We start from the raw sequence: 10,407 nt of genomic DNA, 5'->3' as shown, positions 1-10,407 counted from the left end.
ATCTAAAAGATACGCGCGCAACAACATTATCATTTCTCTCGGGCGAGGACAGTAAACAATGACGCTGTTCATAAAAGCTGCAAGAGACTCGGGAGCCTGTTAAAACAAAGCAAATATCCAAGACTCCGAGGAACCTTTCACCAGGTTCCGTATAGAGCATTTGAAAGGTGTAAAAGAAAACCTCAAAGCAGTTGCGCTATGAATCAATTGTTAGGAGAGGGTGGAAAGAAAGATGGAAGAAAGAGAATATGAAAGGAGGTACAGTAACGGGAACGAAAGGGGTTGCAGCTAGGGGCCGAAGGCACCTTGAGTAATGGCCGCATTACCCAAGAGATGTTAGTTAAGTTCCTTTTTCGTTTTTATTATCTTATATACGTATGTTGTTTGTACTTGATGCTGTATTTGGTGTTTGTACTTGATGTTGTACTTGATGCTTCGTAGGCCATGAGATTACTGACTACTTTATATATTTTTCATTGTCTTTTTTGGGGGGACAAATTCGTACTAATAGCTGTATATTTTGTCATTAACTAAATATGCTGGTGACTGTTTTCCCCTTGGCCTTACTGCAGTCCTTTGAATAATTACAAGGCTACAACCCCAACTAAGAACTTCCTTCGTGAAAAGCATTTGCCAAAACCTTATTCCATTTGGTCTTGGAGCTAACGATGAGAAGGACGCAATATACAGATACCAGATTATTCTATGGCAAAATCTGTCTTCCTCCGTTCAGGATACAACTGTCACTTCCACACATCTAAATATATTACCAAAGAGTAACTCATATAGCGTTCTACAGTATACGATACCTGGAATCATATAAGATGAAAAAGATTTTTTCTAATAAGAAAATTATTCATATGAAGTCCAACCACGACAACATAAAGCAATTAAAAAATTGTTCCTGAAGAGAATGTAACACTGGATTGTACTAGGATAAAAACGTATTCTATCAGTCCTAACAATTAGTAAAATAACCTTGAAAGGAAAATTGGGCGTTCTAAAGAATTAGAAAACACATTTAAAAACCCACGTCAAAAATGAATTCACAGAATGATCTAGTACAATTCATAAGCAGACGTGACGAACCACTTTAGCCACGGGAGTGGCGAAGCATTAGGCCTATACACGACCCAAAACAAATAGCTCTTGTATCTGGATTAGGCCCCTATTTAAATAGAGCACCTTCTGCCTAGTGTTTGCCATCCAAACAGTTCCAACGACACAGGCCACCGACGCAATCAATCGGCAATCTTTTGGTCTTCTAGGCCTACAAGAGCGATGTGCTTCCCCTTGGATCAAGGGTCACTACAAATAGGTCAGTTCTAAATATTCAATCGACGTTGGACTATAGCATAAGGACCTTTGATATGAACAGTTCTAAATCCTTGATTATATCTCGAAGTGGGAACGATATTTATAAAATTGAATTCTAATTCCCACAAGCCGCTTCCGGATAATTACAAAAACAATGAACGTAAGCCACACGATAAAACGTAAAAACAAGTAAATCACTTATGTGTAGTTACTAAATACTTACAATTACACAAGAAACTGTAATGTTCATTGCGTAAATATTTATTTTAAAGAAATACACTAAAAATATAAGGTTTAAAAGACGCTATCATTTAGAAACAGTAGACGTAACCAACCAAATCTCAGAGCAGCCAACAAGGTGGTTGTAGATAAGTCTTATCAGCAAAGATAACACATTCGTGACAACCTGGAACGATTAACAGCTTTTTATGTTCCTGGAAATCATTAATAAGAACTACCGGAGGGAAAATAAAAATAAAACGGTTCCTATTTCAAATGCTACACAGGGGAAGAAATTCCAGATTATACATATCTGACGAGTAAAGAACTGAAACTAAATAGTTGGCATTTGCTTATGCAACTAGCTTACTTATATCAATTTAAAGTTGTATTTTAATAAATATTGTGCTTTTATCTAATCAAAATACATCCGGGAGTTTTACGAGCTGACCAACCTGCCCTTAAAATAAACAGCATGAGTATCCAAAAATATCATAGTATGAGATACAAATGGTCAATGAACTAAGAGAAAAAAAAAAGGATAAAGAATCTCAGGCTTATTGGAGATAAATATTTGAAGTTAATGTGAATTTCCAAAAACTGCCATTTATTAAATTTCTCACTCAACCGGCGGTGGTGGCGTCTCTCTCAAATCGACTTAAAAACATAGATACCGCAGAGGAGAAGAGTAGCCAGGAAGTGGAACGCGTGTTCCAGATAAATCTTTTAAAGAGCACCTCTTAGTCTATTCGTATTCCCAGGCAGATTCAACTACGGCATAATATACGGAAACTTTTATGCTTAAGACGGCAAGGATTGCAATTAACTAACCCCCTCCAGTGGCAACATTACCACAGGAAGAAATTACCTATGAAAGTGCAGTTCCAGACAGTAGCATTCACAGCAAATCCGTCCAATAAATTTCGCATGCCGATTCAAGTGCTCTCCTCAACTTTTTTTGTCGTTTGATAACTACTGAAGAAAAGTCATCCAGATGAAAAACATACAAGCATTCATAATAATGTTGCAACATAGTTAAAAGTTAGCACTGTAATTCCTTACATTTTCATCAATAAGATAACTATATTGTAAAATATATGAGCAAATATCTAAACATCCTATTCTTATTAACCTTACAAAATTTCTGATAAATTATTCATATCTATAAAATATTTTAAATATTCTGTATGTAAAAGGGAAACATTAGATTTCTGTACTATTATAACAGTGTAGGCTAATGGTATTTTAAGCGATAACAGTCCTTTCCGGTTAGACGTAAAATCCTATACACCCATCAGCTGAATTATGTAAATACAGCCTAAATTCAATTTACTGTATATGGTAGCGTTAAGCCATTAGACAAAATTCGATGGGATCGGTAGGCTAATGCTCTCATCTATCCAGTGCCTGAATACAACAAGAAACGAAAGGGGGTTAAAAAAAAGATAGACTCAGTGGGCTGCTATAAATAAATATATACCGGATCTTCTTATACGCAATATACTCATGCATGCAACGAACATTATGTCACAAGCAAGTGTTATATAAGCAAATAACACATAATAAAGCTCACTGAAAAAAAGAAAAACCTTATAGCTGCAACCCATATTCTGACGAGTGTCTTTGGATAACGCCGAGACACGAGGTCGATCCAAGATACAGGAGAAACGATTAGATGAGATGAACTGCCTTCATTAGTCTAATAAACTGAGGGGAAAAAATCTAATAACCGACTTATTTTGAATAACCTTACTTCATGGAATAATCAAAGAAGTTACAATACGAGCCCAAAGGTATGTCAAATCTCACAGTAATACAAACAGGCGCTTACTTGAAAATTGGTTTCATTAAATCACCAAATAAGTCAAGAAGGAACCGATAACCGAACATACATCCTCTGTAGGGAAAGGAGTGGGTGTCTTGTTGCTTACAGTGTGCCTGCTGCAGTAAACTATATGCACGACTTAATGTTCGTTAGAACGTCCCATCGAGACCCACCTGCATTTTCTACGCCTTCTACCTAACATCTGTTCCCTTTGGTCTCTTGTCCTAACTGTCCAACCTCTGAATTTTCTTATCACAATTTTCACTCTCTTATAAAAGTCAAGGAATGTGCTGAAAAATATACCGAAATATAAAAAAAAGATGAACCAAAATACGAAAAATATTCAATGGAAAACGAAGACAAATCACTCGAGACTATCTGTCTCGCCCAGAAGGAATTTACGCCCTGGATGACTTTCTCCTCCTCTTTTTCTTCATTGGCGCAACTGCGGAAAAATACGGACCTTTGACCTGTAATTGACAAAGTTTTAACAAACAACTTCATAAATAGCGAAAAGGATTTTGATTTGAAAACTTTTCCAATAAAGAGGGGGTTAGGCCTATGGATGTCCTCCTATTAAAACTACCCAGCTATACAATTCATCTTAAAACCATATCACATTCGCAGTTTAACGGTTTTGACAGAAATCCTAAATGGAAGAAATACTTCTAAGGAGAAAGAATAAACAACAAAACTGAGAACATTTGAAAATAATTAATAAGTACGAATGATACTGGAAAAGTTACTGACACAATTACTACCACTTGGTCTAAGATCTGTACTCTATACCCAAGGAGAGCAAAATTATTATTTTGTAATTAGATTCACATAAAAACTCACTGGAACTGGTTGCAAATGAGTTGTTCAAAATGAACATATACGTAACCTTTGTAGACTACTTGCTTGTTTACCCAGTACAAGTTCCCTACAAGATACTAAAAATAAGGACAACTAAACAATAGACAAGTTGAAAAAGATCTGGACACCAAACTGACCAAAGGAAGTAATATTTTCATGCAAAACAAGGCTAAACGTCATGGAGAAATTACCTTCTAAATAATATGGGATAATGCAAAAAGGTTCCAACATTCACGCAAGCATGGGAATTAGGAGTTTAATTAGAATATATTATTTCTTAATAGGCTTCATTATGAGTTCCACTGAGCGCAGCGGTTCCTCATTCCACAATTTGCAATAAATCTTTCTCTCTGATGTAGAATGATGCCTGCGAGCAAGAGGGCAATTACCATTTTCAATTTACATGTCTACAGCATCACTATTCATGAATGTTCTTTCATATTTTTTCCAATATCTGGTATGCCAGCACGGAAACTAAAAGGGTGAGTAGGCAATTGAACATAACTGCCCCCTTTCTGGACAAGGTTATTATACTAAAGATGAAGGTCACTTTCCCAAGTTCGGATCAAATTTCAGATGAAATAAGCTCTTGATGAATAACGCTGCAGGGGGCGTGGGGGTAGGAATTCCAAACATTTTACTTCCACAAACTAAAAGATATGCCACACGTGACTTAATAAGGGGAACTACAAACATACACACACACTCAAACTATATTTGATACAAGAGTGAAAACGCAAAATATAAATGATGATCCACAAAGGGCTAACAGCCTTCGACCAGACAAGTTTCAAATTAAATCATTCCCCCCGGCCCCTCACGCCCGCCCCCCTTGAACATTTGTGCAAGTTGCGAACTGTGGTTATTTCGACTGAAGTCTTGTATTCATTAAATTACTCAGAAAGGGATATACTTGTAGCGTTGCGTGACGTTCCTACCAAGGACCCGTACCAGATAACGAAAGACCACCACTGGACTCTTATTAATTACAACAGACTCTACCATGCCTAAATGAAAAGCTTATCTTGAGCCGTAATGATAAAACGTGGAAATACTTTACCGTCTCTTCATATGAAATAAAATGACAAAGAAAATTTATATTACTCTTTTGCGCATAAATTACTGCTACACATTTATCAACCAGAAAATGATGTGACCATGAAAATCAAATTAAACCGATATATATTTACACATATACATATATACACATATATATACATATACACACACACACACACACACACACACACACACATATATATATATATATATATATATATATATATATATATATATATATATATATATATTTAAATCCTTAGGCATCTTACCTAGTTTATCTTGACATACCTATCTCAGTAATATTTGCTGTTTTCTGTCACAGCTCGAAGTAAAATAAGAAACTCAAACCTATTACCACCGTCACCACAAACATACATTGAAATTTAAGGAGAAGTTACCCAAAAGCGGAATAACGTATATATACTAAATTTAACTCACGGTGACCCACCCCCCAACCCAAAATACAACAATCTCGGATGACTTCGCATTTCAAATATTAGAATCCAATTTTTGAATCATAACATTCTTGTTTTTCATGTATATTTGCGTATACATCCGGCTAACCTGTGTAATTTTACACATGAAGCTGAGCGAGATTAGCTCTTATATTAAAATGTCTTGGTTTATCTTACCATCAATATCATCCAGAACTTAAAAGAATAATCATAATTTTTTCAGTTTCCTCTAGCACTCAAATAGATCAGTGAAGGGTGGACGACGAACAAATATATTACTTACAATGAATAGACGACATTTATGTACGGTAGAGCTAGCCCACCATCACATTAAAAATCAAGTTGCTGATATGAACGTACAATGGCTAAGTCTTCCTGGGGATTTGACATCGATTATCCAGAATCTACTCCAAGCTGTATCAAGCATGGAATTACATGGGTTAACTATGTGATTTTATTTAATTTCACTTACACTGCACATACAAGACAACCATAGTAAATATACGTATGGTCCCTGTTAGGTAATGCTTGTACATGACCTAAAATAATTCTAAAACTATTACGAAAGCCACATGACAATCATGGTAAAAGCAATCTTATTTATTTAGCTGCCTAACGTTCCACAAATAAAGTTCTAAAACTTTTATTTCTGACACTAAGGAATCTAATGGTTAATAAAGACTATCAAGTATCAGCAATCACTTTGAATTCAGATGTTGGTTTGCTCCTGGCATCAAATATCGTCACATAAGTTCCCGGAAGAAAAGGTGCGGGAATAGCCACGCATCAGTGCGTCTAGCTGATTCAGTGTTTTATAGATAACTCAGATTGAAATCATTCATTCTTATTGGTTGAGTATCAAAGTATATACAACTCTAATTGGTAAAGTAGATTTTCATCGGCTCAACACTCTAACTTAATGTTGTGATGATTTTGTACATATGTAGTACTTAAATGTCATTACAATTCTTTTGTGTACACATATGATCATAAAATTTGCCAAATGTTAGCAACACTGTGATTATATATATTGTATATACAAGTTATTTTTATAATAAAAAAAATTAACTTCATGTGCATATACAACAGCCTAAACATGGCACGAAGAGGCTTCGCTGTCAAAAAGCAGTTCGTCTTGCAAGTATTAAGCAATTGCATAGCATTTCCCTTAATTTAACACAATCGCTCACATAGACCTCAGACTGCATTCGTCCACTTAAACCACATCAAAATCCTGTGCAATAACGAGTGGGTGAAATACTCCTTTTAGAGAACTACAGAATCCGCGAAGTCAAACTTTGAGTCATTGCTTCTTCAACCGTTAATTTGTAGGAGCTTCGAAACGAATAAAACCTGTAGGCCCAACTAAGTTTTACATAGGTTGCCAGTAGGTATAATTTCCCCAGTGCCTCAATAACCACTTAAATTCTAACATTTTAAATCAGGTGATGTGAAATATAAAGCTCTAACCCTGTTGAGCTGTATACTGCTTTTCAATGTGTCAACTTAAACTAGACCTAACTTACGACATGAACAAACGAATTGACTCCAGCAGTTACGAGCAGATGTAGATTATATGACAGCTACGAACATAATCCTATCAATCTTGGTATTAACAGTCGCGTACGAAAAAAAGCGTTGTTTACACGAAGGGATAAATAACTGATCTGGCAAAGATTAGGTTTGGCTGGTAATTACAGTTCTTGCAGTACACTGGCTGATGAGATACACAGTAACGTCATAATGACTATCAAGCTTCGTTCGACCATTAGTCTATCACCAGGAAATAGTTCGATGAAGGTATATGAAACAATATTCACATTTTTAAAGACATCTACTATCTACAGACATTCTTAGGCCTAGGTTTAGTCTGTCATGGTACTGACACGGACAGATTCTGAACCAAATTCAACTAGTCTAATTATTCATTCAGATTCAGCCTTGTCAGTACATCACGTCACTCTTATATCTGTCCTTTTCATAAAGCCACCGTTCGTGAACTTGTCCTCGAAAAGCTGACATCGAAAACAATGAAAATAACCCCCTGGGGGCTCAGCTCCCTCACAACAAACTCACCTCCTCCTCCATGAGATTAAAAACTCCGTTTAGTCGCAACGCCAGCGCGCGTTTTCTGTCATTTTCACACGTTGGCGTCCCGATAAGGTATACCTTTAGACGTATTAAACCGATAGATAGCACTCCGTTTTCCGGATGAGTTAGCGCAAATATTCACTACTGTATCGGAGGTCTTAACAACGAAACCTCAACACGCCCACACCGGCCCGGCGGACAGCGCAACTGACACCTTACACTCACGGCTACCAGATCATCACTGAGGAAGGGAGGGACGACCAGAGACGCTACTCCCAACTGTCGAATTAGTACGATAGACCACGCCCCCTTCCTCTCTTCCCCCATTCTCCCACTCCACTCCCATTCATCTTCCGTCAAAGGGACGATGCGCACGCTACGTAACAGTTCACCGAAGGTATTTTTTGTCATTTATGTATTATTTTTGACGAAGCATCTGGCCTAGTAAACGCTACTTCTCTTTGTCAAAGAGATGTGCCAAACATAACGAACGGTGTAGAGGACACAAGAGCTTATGCAAGAAGTATTTTGATATTGTTAGCGCTATTCTGCACATTAGTCCAAAACACAACTGCCCTTCAAAGCTTCTCTCAGTGGTTCTTGACACGTCCTAAAACTTTGATAGCCGTTGTCAACGAAATATCCTGACGAACAGCGTCAGTTTGGTAACTGGCAGCATTCAGATTTAGGTTATGCTACACACAGGTTTATTGAATACTGATGGACAGAACCTTCACTAATTCATAACTTGCACGATTCGTGACTGTCGACGTTACTCGTCTGCGCAGCGCATAGGTCATGGTTTCAGAAACACACGCACACAAAATATCTGAATGGAAAAGACAGTGTTACTTCGGGCATATTTGTGCTTTAAAACACAGGCACACACTTGAAGAATTGTCTGTGTGAGAATCATGATTCTGCAATGTTTTAATTGCAAGCTCATGATAGCTTAGAAGACTTGACTTATTTTTGCAAAAATATAGGGCATTAATATTTGAATACGAACTTTGTAAAAGTAACATTAGCTATCGTTACTTAACAATGACATGTGTAAAATAAAATATTTTTCACTGTGATCTGTACAAATCACATTAAAATGAATCTACCATTTATTCTCAAAGAATAACCGGAATAATCAGCATTTTAAAACACCGTTACTGGAAAAAAAAAACTAAAAACAGATGGAGTATTCTCCTTTGCAATATTTGCACAAGTAAAGAGTCTCGAGGGAAACATGGAAAATAATGACAGGCATAAAGAAGAAAGAAAAAAGGCAGTAAGCACCAGCGCATTACATATACGAGTAGTAGACGGAATCACGCAAAGACATTTCCTGCCTGCTTTACCATCATGCAAAAAAAGTACCCAGTAGTCGTGGCGATATTGAAGTCACTCATGTGTGCGTTAGCGTGGCACTTGCCCTAATCAGCATGTAATCAACCCTAATCTTGCACTGATACGAGAAAATAAGGACTATTTGGAGCAAAGTTTGTTGGCTAGATACTGCAAAATGGCAGAATCTTTTGCTACCGTGCAAGATAAGTGTCCTTCACGGTGTACTAGTAGACTATCTCATTTTGTAATATCTTAAACATAAAACATCCACACACACATGTTATAGAAAGAATAATATATCTTGGTCCTAACAGGTCTGTAGTGGACATTTCTTGACGAAACGCCTCCATCATCAGAAAAATTTATCATAAATATGATATATTCTGTGGAACTCGTACAAAAGCTGTGACGTACTTCATACGCATTGATTTTGTATGAATACATTGTACCTCATTCTTATGTTCATTGTCGATGGCAGAGCTCCGTTCTTAAGAAACGTTCAATAAATTCCAAATAACTCCACGAAATTGTATTTCTTCGTTGAATTACAAAGGCGCAAACCTTGAAGCCAAATAACGTGTTCTGATGTTAAACACCAAAGACAAAGTAATACATTCAGTGTTCAATTTTTAAACATGAATGTGGCGAAAAGTAACAAGAAGCGTTTGACAGTGGGTCAAAGAAACGTTTGACAGTGGATCAAAGAAACGTTTGACAGTGGGTCAAAGAAACGTTGGACGTGGGTCAAAGAAACGCTGGACAGTGGGTCAAAGAAACATTTGACAGCGGGTCAAAGAAACGTTTGACAGTGGATCAAAGAAACGTTGGACAATGGGTCACGGAAACATTTGACAGTGGGTCGAAGAAACGTTTGACGGTCGATCAAAGAAACGTTTAACAGTGGATCAAAGAAACGTTTGACAGTGGATCAAAGAAACGTTTGACAGTGGATCAAAGAAACGTTTGACAGTGGATCAAAGAAACGTCTGACAGTGGATCAAAGAAACGTTTGACAGTGGCTGAACAGGATCTACACTTAAAACATCTCGTAATAAAATTAGTGAAATTTACGTAAGGAAATAACCTCATTGTTAAAAAGAAATCAATAGAATAAAAGTGCAATCTCACTTTCTCCTTCTCCCTCTTTCAAAAGCCATATAGGGAATGTTATCATTCTGCGAGAGACGTACCGAGAACCAATGGGAAATGCGACTGGCGCCAGACATACCATTTGTATTTCTC

General features: G+C 36.9%; 1 protein-coding gene across 5 annotated transcripts in view; it reads right to left on the bottom strand.

Moving 5' to 3' along the window:
- The window catches only part of LOC135223457 (guanine nucleotide exchange factor DBS-like), a 743,217-nt gene extending 735,164 nt beyond the window's left edge, over positions 1–8,053 (bottom strand). For all 5 annotated transcript variants that reach the window (XM_064261873.1, XM_064261874.1, XM_064261875.1 and 2 more), the window contains exon 1: positions 7,813–8,053. The gene's annotated coding sequence lies outside the window, so the exon portion shown is untranslated. The remainder of the gene's footprint in view (positions 1–7,812) is intronic.
- Positions 8,054–10,407: the final 2,354 nt, after the last annotated feature.

Source organism: Macrobrachium nipponense, chromosome 10 (genome assembly GCF_015104395.2).
Source record: "Macrobrachium nipponense isolate FS-2020 chromosome 10, ASM1510439v2, whole genome shotgun sequence".
Classification (NCBI taxonomy): domain Eukaryota; kingdom Metazoa; phylum Arthropoda; class Malacostraca; order Decapoda; family Palaemonidae; genus Macrobrachium; species Macrobrachium nipponense.
This window is presented reverse-complemented; position numbering and strand designations above follow the sequence as displayed.